The sequence below is a fragment of the Canis lupus genome, chromosome 14 (assembly GCF_003254725.2).
Source record: "Canis lupus dingo isolate Sandy chromosome 14, ASM325472v2, whole genome shotgun sequence".
Taxonomy (NCBI): Eukaryota; Metazoa; Chordata; class Mammalia; order Carnivora; family Canidae; genus Canis; species Canis lupus.
This window is the reverse complement of record NC_064256.1, coordinates 5,821,415-5,836,218: the sequence shown is the minus strand read 5'-3', so window position 1 is coordinate 5,836,218 and position 14,804 is coordinate 5,821,415. Positions and strand designations below refer to the sequence as shown.

General features: G+C 41.4%; 1 long non-coding RNA gene across 1 annotated transcript in view; it reads right to left on the bottom strand.

The window, feature by feature from the left end:
* LOC112675108 (uncharacterized) overlaps positions 1 to 12,452 on the bottom strand; it is an 84,160-nt gene extending 71,708 nt beyond the window's left edge. Inside the window, exons 1-2 of the long non-coding RNA XR_007401962.1 lie at positions 11,231 to 12,452; positions 9,732 to 9,791 (exon numbers count right to left, since the gene is read on the bottom strand). This is a non-coding gene — a long non-coding RNA (uncharacterized LOC112675108). The remainder of the gene's footprint in view (positions 1 to 9,731; positions 9,792 to 11,230) is intronic.
* Positions 12,453 to 14,804: the final 2,352 nt, after the last annotated feature.

Sequence of the window (14,804 nt, the reverse complement as noted above, 5' to 3'; positions counted from 1 at the left end):
CATATTATATATAAGGCTAGGTACGGTATACTGGGCTAATCTGGACAGTGAGCAGGAGGTCACCACCATTCCTTCATTGGATTAGCAATTATGATTTAAAGGAGGCACAGGATGCCACTGGTACTCACAGAGGGGGCTCCAATCTGGTCTACAGGAATGGAAATCTGTAAGAAGTGACACTTTTGATAACAGACACTATGATATCATTGTGGCAAGCTTGATTGATAACCACTATGGGTCAAACAGTTTTAGGCACTTTCTACGAACTAATTAACTTTCACTACAATCTTACAGAGTAGGATCTTAAAGATGAAAAACGGAGGCACAGAGCAGTCGCACAGCTCTCACACAGTTGGGTCGGACCTACCTGTGCCCTTATTCAGAATCTGCTTAAAAAAAAAAAAAAAAAAAAAAAAAAGAATCTGCTTTGAGGAGAACCCAATCTGAGACAAGATGGGGATGCAACGTTGACCAGAACATTCAGCAAAGCGAGAGGCTGCTCTGAGTAAGATAAGTAGGACAAACAGAGCAAGAGATCTACAGGTGGAAGTGGCAGGGGCTGGGAAGCAGGGACAGGTGAGTGGGGGAAGGGTGGAGGGCAGGGAGCCCTCAGGAATCTCAGGGCGGGGGGTGGCAGGACTGAGTCCAGCGCAGGTCTTCATTAAGTTCTGCCATGTGGAGTAGGAAGTACTCTCTTCTCCATCTCTGCATCAGTCACGGAGATTTGATCACTTCTTTATGCATGGGGTGAAAACACAACCACGGAGGCACCAATTTGGGGACTAGAGATTACAGAAATGGGCAAGAGTTCAGGTAGAAAAGTGACACGACGTGGATGCTTTTTAGGAGCATCACTCTGGATGCTGTCAGGGAGGTGCACGCATGTAGAACAGACCCGGGGAGACTGGCCATTGTAGGGAGAGGGCGCTAAGGCAGCAGCTGTGGTTGAAGGTGATGAAATTAGCAGGGACACACTGGAGACAGAGCAGATGGATTTGAGATCTTGACCAGATTTGTTTTTTTTGTGGATTTTGAAGGGGAGGAGGAAAGAAGGATTTGTCAGGAGGTCACAGGTTTCAAGCCTGAGTAACTCGCATTGGTTTGGATATGAGGTACCAGTCAAGATATCAAAGTGGAAGTATCCAGTGGCATTCGAATACAAAGCATGGAACTTGGAGATAGAAAAAAAGAACCTGCAAAGGGCAACAAGCAGGATAAGCCAAAGGGGCAGCAAAGGTCCTGGAGGCCAGAGTGGGGGACACTGCTGTGAGGTCAGCTAAGAATCCAGACACAGCTGATCCACGTGGCAACAGCAGGATAGGAAGGGGACCACTGGCTTTGGCCAGAGCAGTACCAGTTTAGTAATGGGTACAAAAGCTAGCCTGGAGTACCCAAGGAGGGGGCAGGAATGAGGGAGGAGAGGCAACATATATGGCAATTTTTCCACAAAGTCTGGCCCTGGCAGGAGAAGTGAATGGAGAGGGGAATCAAGTGTGTGTGTGTTTTATTAGTAAGGCATACGTGTGTGTGTTTAATCAGTAAGACATGTAGAGGGTTAAATGCACACAGGGAGAAGTGAATGGCAGGTATCGAGAAAGATTGGCTCTGAGAAGGTGAGGGGGGCCCGGGGGCTGGTATCCGGAGCCGTGGGCATGAGGACTGACCCCTCTCCCATTGCAAGAGGAAGCAAGCTGTTCAAGGCTGGCACAGACGAAGTGTGTGGACAGGGCAGGAACCCAAGTGAGCTCACCTCTGGCTTCTTTATGCTTTGTGACGCGGGAGGGGTTGCAGCTACAGAGAAAAGGAAGTGGGGTGGGGGAGTAAACAAGCAGTGAGTGCAGGAGCTGCTGGGGGACGAGACAGGGCTAGGATGGCAGGGAGGACAAGTTACTTTCTGGAATGTGTTTCTCCCATATGTCAACTCAGGAGAGCCTCAGGCCAGAACTCTGCACCTGTGGCATTTACCCAACAATACGGAGAACATAAAAACTCAGTTACTTTGAGCAGACCTCGTGAGAAGTCTTGTCTTCAATACTGTAAGATCAGGTAAGTCAGCTTGTAATAATGTCAATGCTTCTCAGGCCTTAACCACGTATGTACAACAAAGACAAACACTTCACACAGCCTATGATGGCCATCCTGTGACGATGTGTAGGAAGTTCCTATTTCTTTCTTTGGGCGAACTTGGTTTGTATGTGTAACCAAAACATCGTTATTTCACCTGGAATTACATCATCAACAGTGCATTAGCAACCTTCATGTTTGGCCTGAGCTGGGTTTTGCTTTTGGGTATCATCAACCCTTCTACATGTGCACACAGGGTTACAGTGACGGTCAGACACGTCCCTCCTTCCAAAGTCCTTCGGGGAAGACTAGTGGGCAGAAAGGCCTGTCGTGGCCACTTTTCCCATACTCGGCTCTAGTTCTTGCTCTGGCCAGGAAATCACTAGAGAAAGCAAAAACAGGGGCCAGGAGCTGAGCACAACCGTACAAGTCCAAACATAGGCTAGGGAAGGTGGTATGTTGAGTGAGTGAGTGGATGTGTCTTACTTGAGTTACCTGAGCAAAGCAAGAGGTGAAGACATGAACTTAAAAGAATATCTTTCCTTATAAAATCTTTTTACAGAGACAAAAGTAATTCTAGGAATTAGCATAAAGTGCCTCTTGTATTTTGGGGCATATATCTCCCAAGGAGCTCAAAAGAAAATCCTTTAGTTCTACACCCTTTTGGGGGAGAAAGGGAATTAACAGTAAAATCTAACCAAGCCAACCAACTGGGAAGTCTCTCTTATGAATAGGGAGGTACCTGAATCATCACAGGATAATGGAATCTACTTTTGCTTTCTGGCTTTTCTTTCTTAAAAAAAAAAAAAAAAAAAAATCCTATTCGTGCGTATTTTCATCATGAAAGTAATATAATGTTACTGCTGGCCAAAAGTTCCTTAGTGCTCACTATGACCTGGCACTGCTCTAAACCTATACTTCCTTCCGATACTCTTATTCTCTGGGTTTTCAGGGCAAAGCACAGAGGCGTCAAGTCCTTTGCCTGAAAGGACTAGGAGAGCTGGTATCCCAACCCAGACAGGCCAGCATCAAGGTCCTGAACTCAGCTACTGCAAAACTGTTTTTTTTGGGGGGGAGGGGTGGAATCCCTGGGTAGCTCGGCGGTTTGGCACCTGCCTTTGGCCCAGGACGTGATCCTGGAGACCTGGGATTGAGTCCCACATCAGGCTCCCTGCATGGAGCCTGCTTCTCCCTCTGCCTGTGTCTCTGCCTCTCTCTCTCTCTCTTTCTCTCTCTCTCTCTGTCTCTCATGAATAAATAAATAAAATCTTTAAAAAAAACCACTTTTTTTTAGCTTTAAAATTAATTTATTTGAGAGCAAGAGCACACAAGCAGGGGAAGAGGCAGAAGGAGAGGGAGAAGCAGGCACTCTGCTGCTGAGCAGGGAGCCCGACATGGGGCTCAATTCAGGAACCCTGAGATCATGGCCTGAGCCGAAGGCTGACTGAGGCACCCAGGTGCCCTTACTATGTAAAAATTGTTTACCAAAATCTTGCCAAGTAGAGATTCTACTCGTAGGCAAGATTTGTTTCAAGTCAGCAAACCTATTTTTGTGTACAGTGTGCACAAGTTATTAAAACAAACTTTTCTCCACAAGCTTCTCTACATTATGAAATAGTTCCTTTACGAATAGTACTTTTTAGAGGTGCCTGCGTGGCTCAGTTGCTTAAGCACATGCCTTCGGCTCAGGTCAGGATTCCAAGGTCCAGGGATGGAGTCCCATATCGGGTTCTCTGCTCAGTAGGGGGAGTCTGCTTCTCCTTCACCTTCCACCCCTCCTGCTGCTACTGCACACTCTCTCTCAAATAAAATAAAATCTTAAAAAAGAGTAATATTTTTTTTAGTCTGACCCACACTTAATTTATGAGTTCCAAATCAGTCATATTGAATCCATGCGTATCGTTTTCAAACCAGAAAAAATCACTGTTTAGTTCTCTGTGAAGTTGCCTGCAGGCTGAGGCTGGATCTCACAGATTTGATAGAATTATTTCTTTGTAGATAAGAGCATTATATTTAATGGGAATGCTGGGACTTCTGTAAGCCTCAGCTGGGTTAGCACGCAAAAAATGGCCCTCATACAGTGTCTGTCAGTGACTTTTGATGCAAATGTTCCATGATATAGAAGTCCAAGACTGCCAGCCGCTTGAGGTTTATTAAAGCTAACCAATATGAATTCATTTCCTAGACTTAAGTGCATGCCACATGTGGTCTACACAAACATTCTTCAGTTTCCTCTGAACCAGACCAACACATATATGGACGACTGATTTCAACAAAGGTGCTAAAACAATTCAACGAGGAAAGTCTTTTCAACAAATCATACCGGAACAACTGGGGAAACACGCAAAAAAATTACCCTTCACCTCTATCTTACCTGATACACAAAAAATTGATCTATGATGGCTCGTAGACCAAAGCACAAAAGTTTAAAACATAAGATCTCTAAAAGAAAACACAGAAGGATATCTTTACAATCTTGGGAAGGCAGAGTACTTAGAAGACAGTAAGTACAGATAATATAGAAGGAAATTTTGATTAATTAAGTGACTTCAGAATTAAAATCATCTGCTCAACAGGGGCATCTGGGTGGCTCAGTGGGTTAAGCATCCAACTCTGATTTCAGCTCAGGTCAGGATCTCAGGATCCTCAGATCCAGTCCTGCGTTGGGCTCCCAGCTCACCAGGGAGTCTGCTTCTCTCCCTCTGCCCCTTATCTCTTTTAAATAAATAGATTAAGTCTTTTTAAAAAAATCTTCTGCTCATCAAGACATTTTTAAGAATATAAAAGGTAAGCTACAGACTGGAGAATATAATTGCATCACAATTTTCTGAGATAAGGGGGATACAGATACAAATACAGGTCATCTTGCAGGCTAGCGGAGGAGTTAAAAAGAGACTCAGGTTTTCTTGAACAGCAGGTCTTGGTATCCCTGTCTTCTTACTGTGAACATGTTCTACATCTGCAATTTTAACTTCAGACTGTTGTAAATATAGATGTCCAGGTTTTTATATATATAAAATCTACAAATGAATAACAGTAAGAAAAACAATGCAAAATAAAAATGACCCCCACAAAAATTTAAAAATGGGTACAATATGAAATAGATACTCCAAAAAGGAGGATCTACAAATGTCCAGTAAGAACATGTTAGTCATCAAGGAAATACAAATTAAAAATCACAATGAGAAACCACTTCATATCCAGAATAAAGGCCAAAACCAGAAAAACCAGTAACATACAACTACTGAGAAGGAATTAGAGAACCTAGAACTCTCATCCACTGCTGGCTGGAGTGTCAAATGGCAATTACTTTGGAAAACTGCTTGGAAGTTTCTCATAAAGATAAGGATGCACATCTGGGATGGCCCAGCCAATCAAGCCTAAATCTAAAACAGGATGTGAGTGAGGGAGAACATGCTCCCAGCACCTTAATATTCACAACAGCCAAAAAGATGAAGGCAACCCAAATGTCTGTCAATGGGAAAATGGAGTGACAAATTGGGTCTATTCATATAACAGAATGCCACCCAGCAGTATAGAAAGAATGAACACCCAATACACAACACAGAACTGGGGTGAAAGGCCAAACTGAGAGAGTACATGCTCTATGATCCCATCTATATGAAGGTCAAGAACAGGAAAAAAAAATTCTATAGTGACAGAAATCAGAAAGCATTTGCCCTGGATGGGGGGCATGAGAGAACCCGGATGGCAGACATGTTCTATATGTTAACTGCAGTTTGGTTATGTGAGTATACCTGACATTGGTGTGTTCCACCACATGTAAATTTTACATCTATTAAAAAGGAGGTTTGGCGGTGCCTCCCTGATGCAGCTGGTTAAGCATCTAACTGTTGATGTCAGCTCGGGTCGTGATCTTGGGGTTCTGAAATTGAGCCCGCATCAGGCTCCACATGGAGCCTAAGATTCTCTCTTCCTCTCCCTCTGCCCCTACCACCCAACCCCTCTCTCGAATAAAAGTGGTAGAGAGGGTTGGTAGGGCTCCCTAAATGTCTTCTTATCCTCAAGTCCTCCTGAAGAATGTGATTTGATTTGCAACCCCTGGCCCCACCAAAAGGAGACTGTACCTGAACTACTATCAATAATAAACAACCAGTCTGACAGCTATCATGGTTGTCTCATTTCTTTTTTTATTTTATTTTATTTATTCACGAGAGGTATAGAGAGAGAAAAGAGAGAGAGAGAGAGAGAGAGACAGGCAGAGGGAGAAGCAAGCATGATGTGGGACTCGATCCCGGGACTCCAGGATCAAGCCCTGGGCCGAAGGCAGGCACTAAACTGAGCCACCCAGGGATCCCTGGCTCTCATTTCTTTGGGACACCTATACAAGGTATTATCTCCAAGGGAAAAGAAGGAACTCGCTAGGTTTCCTCTCATCCAATGGTAATAGCCAATTAACATTCCAGGTTCCAAAACCAGTGTAAGAGTGTTCTAAAAGCTCACAGAATGTCATTTTTAGGTTTATCATTTTTCAGTATACTACTGATAACCTGTATTCAACACATTCCTCACCTCCCGAAGGTTACAGAGGATAGATGGAAGAAAGTAAATACGGGAAGAAAGGTACCTAGAACAGGCTGATGATAATTGTTCTAGCCAATAGCGAAATAAAATTAGAAGCATGTCCTGCTTGCCTGGGAGCTCAGGACAGTTCAGTATTTTCCGTATCTGCTTCCGGGGGGCATGGCCTCAGATGGCTTGCTCTTGTATCCAGAAGTCCAAAAGGCTCTCAGCTGGTAAACAACTTACAGGAAACAGAAGTCAGACACCAAAGGACCTTTAGGATCTTCAGGTACCTCTATGCCATTGCACAAAGAATAATTAATATCCAACTGTACTACTTTGCAAATTCTAGAGATAGATTTGGGGCTTCTGGCACCAAACCAGAGATCAGATAGGTCTGAGAAGATTCTGTTTCCAGTTCAGTCATGTCGAGGCACCTGTCCCTAACTATGGAGGACCTCTGGGAGAAGATCTCCAGGGATTTTTCACAAGAAAATGGCTATTTTTTTCCAAATAAAATGAGGGAATGATAAAGCAAGAAACATCAATTCAGAGTTTCTTCTAAGTCCAAACGGATACCACTTGCATCAGGGAAGTTAAAGGACACATTAGTTAACATCTAATATTTCCCCTCTTCATCGTATGTACTATGCATTTTCAGGAACTACACAACAAATACCAGAAAGGAATGATCAATACGATTTTGGAATTTTTTTCACAAAGAAAATGGGAGGGAAGAATAGGAGATGCTTCTTACAAGAAAAGGGAGAAGTGTAGAGGTCTATCCCCTAAGGAATGTAAGTTATAGAGATGAAGGAATAGGAGATTATCTCAGGAACTCCTATGCCAAAGGGCAGAGAAGAAATTTAAAAGTAAGCCTATTCAGATTTACATTTGTATTAAGATCAGGAACAACTATCACTACTCATATATTTTTTAATACCTAAGTTGAATGTTTTACAAGATGCATCTTTTCTTCAAGCAACAAAGCTAGAAAAGCCTGAGAGGGCTTTGTGATTAATGGTTTGCCTCCATGGCGGGAAAGCATTATCTATGTAATAACATCAGCTCATTGTTCCTAGCCAGCCAAGTTATTTGAAGGATTAGCCTCCCCAAACCCTAATACCCATTGTAGTTCTTGTGCAACCCCATCATATCTTTTCCCGAGCTAATTTAATTCTCTAGACATACTTCTGACAAACCAACAAATGCAAGAACTTCCCATTCATTAGGAACTGAATGTTCATAGGCCCCAAGTATGTACTCTAATGGTATTAGGAGGTGGGGCCTCTGGGAGGTGTTTAGGTCATGAGGGTGGAGCCCTGAGGAATGAGGTTAGTGTGCTTATGAAAAAGACCCCAGAGCTCCCTCACCCCTTCCACCATGAGAGGACACAGCAAGAAGACAGCTCTCTATGAATCAGCCTCCAGAACTGTGAGGAATAAACTTCTGTTGTCTGTAAGCCATGCAGTCTATGGTACTTTATTACAGTAACCTACACTAAGACAGCATTTCAAAATGGTGGTGAGGGCACATGAAAGACCCCACTATATACAGACCCCATCTATATATAGATATAAAATAGGATATACACCCACAACAATAAAAACACTATCAGGAGCCTGAGAGATTTCAACAAATGTTTGAAAGTCAGAACTACTGACTTGTAAAAGCTGAGCACAGGCAGACAGATCCAAAAGTTCTCTGACAGGACTGCCACTGAGGAGGAGGAAAATTGACTTCCCCAGGGAAACCCCAAAGAGGCTCTAGACTCAGAAAAGGCAGGTATAGTGTGGGACAGAAATGGTCAGAACAGCAGAAAGGAGAAGATTAACTGGAAAGTCCAGTATCAACAATCATGCATTCCATGTCTAACTCCTGCCTTTATTAGAAACAAAACTGAGAGGCCCCCCAGGCAAAAACTAAAAATTAAAAATTCATTCTCTAAAGTAACTAAACAAAATGTCTGGTGAGGACTGATCAGTTAGTATGGTTCTGAGAACACCAAAGTCAAGCCCTCTGCACCCGGACACTCGGTGGCTCCCCATCATGAGGGCAGGATGCGCCACATGCATAGAGCCCCGTGAGCCTTCATGCCACCTTGTCTTTACACGAATGAAGAGTCAAGGATGGAAATACAACTCAAGAAAGCCTACAGCGTCAAAGTGGAAAACTAAGATAAACAACAAAAAGACCCTGGGAAAAACAGAAAATTCAAGGGAGAAAAGATATTTTAGAAAGAATTCAAAAAACAGCTCTAATTAGTGTCCCCAGAAATATTTAAGAAGCAATAATTACATCCATACAAGAAAAACAACACAACGAAATACCACAAGAAATAACAATCCAAGAAAAAGATTTACCAAATTAAAACTGTGGCCCTCCAAAGTCTGAGTGAACACCACATGCATGCGCCTGGGTACCATAACCTCACAGCTGTGATTCCAGTGATGTAATTCTACCACACTGACGATACCTAATCTAAGATGAGCTATATTTACAACAGTCTGAAGTTAAAATTGCAGATGTAGAACATGTTCACAGTAAGAAGACAGGGATACCAAGACCTGCTGTTCAAGAAAACCTGAGTCTCTTTTTAACTCCTCCGCTAGCCTGCAAGATGACCTGTAAGCTTCTCTCAATACCTGTCTGTCCTTTCCTGCAGAATGAGAGAAATCAAAGGTCATGTTTTTACAGTGACATAATGAAGACTCCTGGAACGCATTACTAAGGAAGAACTAAACATGAACACTTCAAGGTACTAAAACATATTAATGAGGTACATGTGCAATCTTCTCTGTGAACTTCACAGAGAACATAAACATCCCTCCCATCTGGGTGACTTGGATACTGTCCTTTCTGAAAAGTAGAGAGGGAATGGAGTATTGGTTCAAAACTGTACTAGTCCCAAAGCTCTGTTTTTAGAACCAAAAATTCTGTAATGCCCTATTTATTACTACTCTAAAATAAAATAAATCGTAACTAGTATACATATAATTTTTAAAAATAAATATAGTATTCTAAATGTAAGATAAAGGAGAAAGTAAAATAAAACCAATTTATAACAAAACACTGCATATTCAATACACAAATAATTTTTAGGTCTAATTAACTATGTAATGAAATAGATGCTTGTAACTTACTTATAAGGAGTAAGCTTAGATTGCGAGAAGCCAAATAAGAAGCCTTCCATCTTGAAAGTGCTGGAAAACAAAATAGGGGCAATATGGGTGGACAACAGGAGGAGAATGAGTATATTTCGTGTATGAAAGAAGTATGTTAAAGTTAACTTGTGTTCTCACATAAAATGGAGTTGGGCCCTACAATCAGATGATTATAAACTGATTTTTATATCCAAAATGGCAGTTGAAAATCATGTGGGATACAGGACAATTCTAAAATCTCTGACTCTCAACCACTAAAAACAAAAACAAAAACAAAAACAAAACAAAACAAAACAAAAACACCACCCTTCACCATAGAACCAAACACTACCTCATTTCTATTATGTCCCCTAGGGGGCGGTACTGTTCCTGTGAGGACCCCTGGGGCTAGATGAGCGTGGGTAGTCAGGCGTCTGGCTTCTAGCTCTCCTGTTTTACCACAGAGGATCAACTCCTGAGGGACAAATCAGCAACATACTTAAGAAATATATTCATTTGATGTGGAAAATGACTATGAAGAAATTAATTTAGGCTAGGCGTATGCCATTAACTAGAGCCACAGTCGACATTATTTCCTCTTCTTGAATTCAAGATAATTGGTTACTCCATATAGAATATGGAGTGAAAAACTCTATCTTTATTTACGCAGCACAAAGTGATTTGGATTTCAGAATCTTTAACATTCAAATCTGGTCATTAATAATAAAAAGGGGGTTTTTCATAGAACTCTACAATTCTCATTTCCTCAAAACAAGAATTAATGCATTCTTTCACATGTGGTCATTACAGGAAGGGGGGGAGCCATTTACTGTAAATGCTTTTCTGATGCAATTCCACCACCTCTTTCAAAGAGAGAATTCATCCAAGAAGCCTTAGTCACTTTTTCAAGAAAAATGCCACGGCACTGAATGTACACAGACTAAACCACACGCCTGAGCAAAGAAGCTGAGCAGATCCCACCACCAGAAAACAGGGAGAGAGGAGAGGCAGGGCAGCAGGGAGGGAGCAGGGACCTCCTGTCAGAACACATTAAGCAGTAGATCTCAGAATTTGGCCTTTAATAAAGGGAAAAATCTGACACACATTTAACATCATGGTTTTATAAATCAGATGCAAACATCGATTTCTCCCTGCCCAACTTTTAAAGCATACTTCCTAAAAATATAAGACTTCAGCTCTAAACCAGGAAGCTTTGTGTAATTAGTATCTTAGCAACTATAGTTATTTCGTTCAAAGAAATTTCATCCGCAGAAAGAAAAACGGAATTCTCACTTTAATATGTGAAAATGAAACTATGTTTTGAAGCGGGTGGATTTTCACATTAAAAGGATATACACCGAAGAACACTATAAAGAAATTCAGAGGGAAAAACTTAAGACACGTAGTTCTGAGCTCTTCTCAAAGAGAGGACTAATTCTTCTAAAACCTCAAATCCACCCAAAGGAAAAAAAGGAATGAGTTATCCAATTTATTCTTACCTGAATCACCATTAATTCTGCTAAAAGCCAGATGCACCTACTTGTTTCTTTGCAGAGTCAACGCAAAGCCCAAAGCCAAGCAATCACCCAAAACTCAAAGCAGTGTGCTGCTGGAGCCGAAAATCCCCTTGATGAATGAAACTGCACATCGTAATATCCACGTTCTGAGCCAGCTATTGGTTACCAGAAGGCAGAGCGTGTGGAAGTCTGATTTGCCCCCTCCAGGGCATGCCTCTTTTATATCCCATCTCAGAAAACACTACAGACATACAGCTCCAGAATCAGTCAAAACTAGATAGGGTTCGTTTTTCGGTAACATTTTCTTTTAACACTACGGAAACCACAGGGAGACCAAACCACAGTGAGATTCTTCTACTAGGCAATGCCAACGAAAGAAAGAATTATTATGTCAACATTGGTGATTTACAAATTAATCTCAAACCACTGCCGAAGTTTCTCATGTTCTGTGACTGCTTATGAGTTATATGTAGGTATAGGCATGGTACACATTATTTTTAAGTCAAGAATTCTGAGCCATGGTTTGGAGGCTCAAAATTACCAAGAAGTAGTGGGAATTCTCACAAATTTAATCTTTGTGCTACACTAATAAGGATCAACCAAGAAATTAAAACCAAGAATAATGAAGCAATGGTGTAAACCAATCTTTCTAGAATTAGGGTTTTCAGCATGTAGTCCTTGAGCCATGTGCATTAGAATGACCTGAGATTGGACTTCGAACTCCCTGGGGTAAGGGTGCTTGGATGTCTCGGTTGAGTATCTGACTCTTGATTTCAGCTCAGGTCATGATCTCAGGGTCCTGAGACTGAGCCCTGAGCTAGGTTTTTGCTTAGGATTCTCTCTCTCCCTCTGCCCCTGACCCTCCCCTAACCCTTTCTAAAAAATAAAGAAATCCTTAAAAAAAAAAAAAAGGCCTTTCTGGGGTATAGCCCAGGAATCTGTATGTTAACTAGATTCTAGGTTAGTCTTACATACTTTTAAAGTTTGAGAACTACTCTTCCTGTCAATAGAACTGAATAGCTGATTATAGTGGTGGCCACTTTCTTTTCTTATTCAGTTATTTTGTCCCTCAGATTACCGTTGAAATCAGAAGCAATGAGAACATGAAAGCCTCCTTAGAATAATTAGTGGCTTTAATTCCGGGGGAAGGAGAGCCAGTCTGGGTTTAGCTGACCACGCCCCGCCCCACCACCCCCACCACCTATCACCTCATTAAAAGAGAAAAGCTCTAGCTGCATAACCTGAAAAATGCAGTACTCAAGGCTGAAATGAACATTAACGTTAAAAGATGCTGCTACTGGAAAACAACAAAAAATACACTGCTAATAACAAGAGAAGAAAATGAAGGAGAGAGGACACACATATGTTTATTGACTGCTTACCACGTCCCAGGCACCAGATCAAGAACTTTCCATCAGTTTGTTTGCCTCAGAAGTCTCACCAAAAAACGACTTCTTCAGAAGGGTACAAACAAAAACAAAAAATTAAAATTAAAAATAAAATAAAAATTTAAAAAATTAAAAAAAAAAAGTGTACAAAAAAAAAAGGGTACAAACACACAAATTCGAGAGTCTACATCTAATAGCAAGGACATGCCAGCAATGCATTCTCTAAGCTGGACTTCGTATTGGTCTCCAGTGCCCACCTCCACCCCCATTATCTTCTCCACATAATAGATTTTTAAAAAGATTATTTATTTATTTGCACACGAGTGGGAATGGCAGAGGGAGAGAAACTCAGGTGGACTCCCTGCTGAGCACTGGGAAGCCCTGATGCTGGGGCTCAATGCCACAACCCTGAGATCACGACCTGAGCCGAAATCAAGAGTCAACTGACCAAGCCCCGTCACCAGGCACCCCTGCATAATAGATTTTTTTAAAAAGGAAACTGAGAAATGTATTTGAAATGATGCCATTTTTCCATAGTTCTTGCTTTTGGTACCTTCTTTGTCCAACCTAACATTGTGGGAGCTTCCAGAATATTTACAATAGTTTTCAACCACCTGTATCTCTACTTTGGTCAGCTTGCTTCAGTCCAAAGTGCTGGGGGCAGGGCGGGGGGGTCCAATCATTGTAACATGAACAGTAAAATAAATGTTTTTTGAACAACGCCAGCAAGTGTGAAAATTGTTTTACTTTAATAAAAAGGATTTTACCTTTTCCTCCAATACACATGAAGTTTCTAAGGAAATTTCCTGGATAGGGGGACCCCTGTCAGAAAACAGCACACTTAGAAATAAGCTCTCCAGCGTGACCCTCTGTGTTTCAGGTTGACCAGGCACTCTGACTTCTGACAGTAAGAAAGCTGACCTTATACCTTCAACTTTTTACTCTAAGCTGATCTAGCTATTTGACATTCCAGGTATTTTGTCTAACAGGAAAATTAGGATCTGTCAGGACGGCAGTTCTCAAACTGTACATTAAGCACTGGAACCACTTTTATTCCCCCAAATGAAATCTTAGGATAAAGTCCAGCATGTACCTGAGATTAAAGTGCAGCATCCTTAGTTGATGTGGTGGACTAAAGGGTAGAAAGTCCCTCCTTGGGGGCTTATTTGGGCTCACTTTTTCATCATCCCCCAAGGTGGCTAATAAGACGACACTGCCAAGCCACAGGAGCTCTATTTTTTAAAAAGATTATATATGTATTTATGTATGTATTTATTTATTTATTTATGAGAGACAGAGAGAAAGTGGAGGGAGAAGCAGATGGAGAGAGACAAGCAGACTCTGTGCTAAGTGCAGAGCTTGATGCAGAGCCGATCCTAAGACCCTGGGATCATGACCTGAGCTGAAACCAAGAGTCAGATGCTCACCCAACTGAGCTACCCAGGTATCCCCCAAGGCTCTATTTTATCCCTTCTCATACCTTGGTGACTTTTTAAAACTCCTACGTTATTTAATTCTATGTATGCCTTTGTGTCTTAGAGTTGGGCACACATAAAAATCTTTTTTTAAGTGTCAAGTCTTATTTCAAACGCTCCTTAAACTACATTCAACTTGGGAATTCTATTTCATATTTGGCTTATGTGGACCCTAACATAAAAATCATGGTCTCTATTTGTATCTCTTTGGCAACAATATCCTTAGCATGTTTGCAAGTTCAAGGTCATTCTTTTTAAAGAGAAGGAGAATTTCAAGCAGGCTACATGCTCAGTACAATGCCTGACGCAGGGCTTGATCCCCACAACCCTAAAATCACAACTTAAGCCAAAATTGCCTAACAGAGTGAGCCAACCAGGCACGGCCAAGGTCATTTTATAAACACAAAATTTTGTCAAGAGAATGTATTTTATTTTATTTTATTTTATTTATTTTTAAGAGAATGCATTTTAAATGAATAAGAACATCATCAGGACATATAAGATCCCTTGCTGTGATTCCACCTTCATCAGTGGGTATCAGCTTGCTACAGATGGTACAAGTTTCAGACTCTACACTAAAATGCAAGCCAAAAAAAAAAAATGTTACCTTGAGATTTAACATGAGCAAAGAATTTAAAGTGTTGCTAGGTAATCATTATTTTAAAAAGTGTAATACCAGATCAACACACAGAA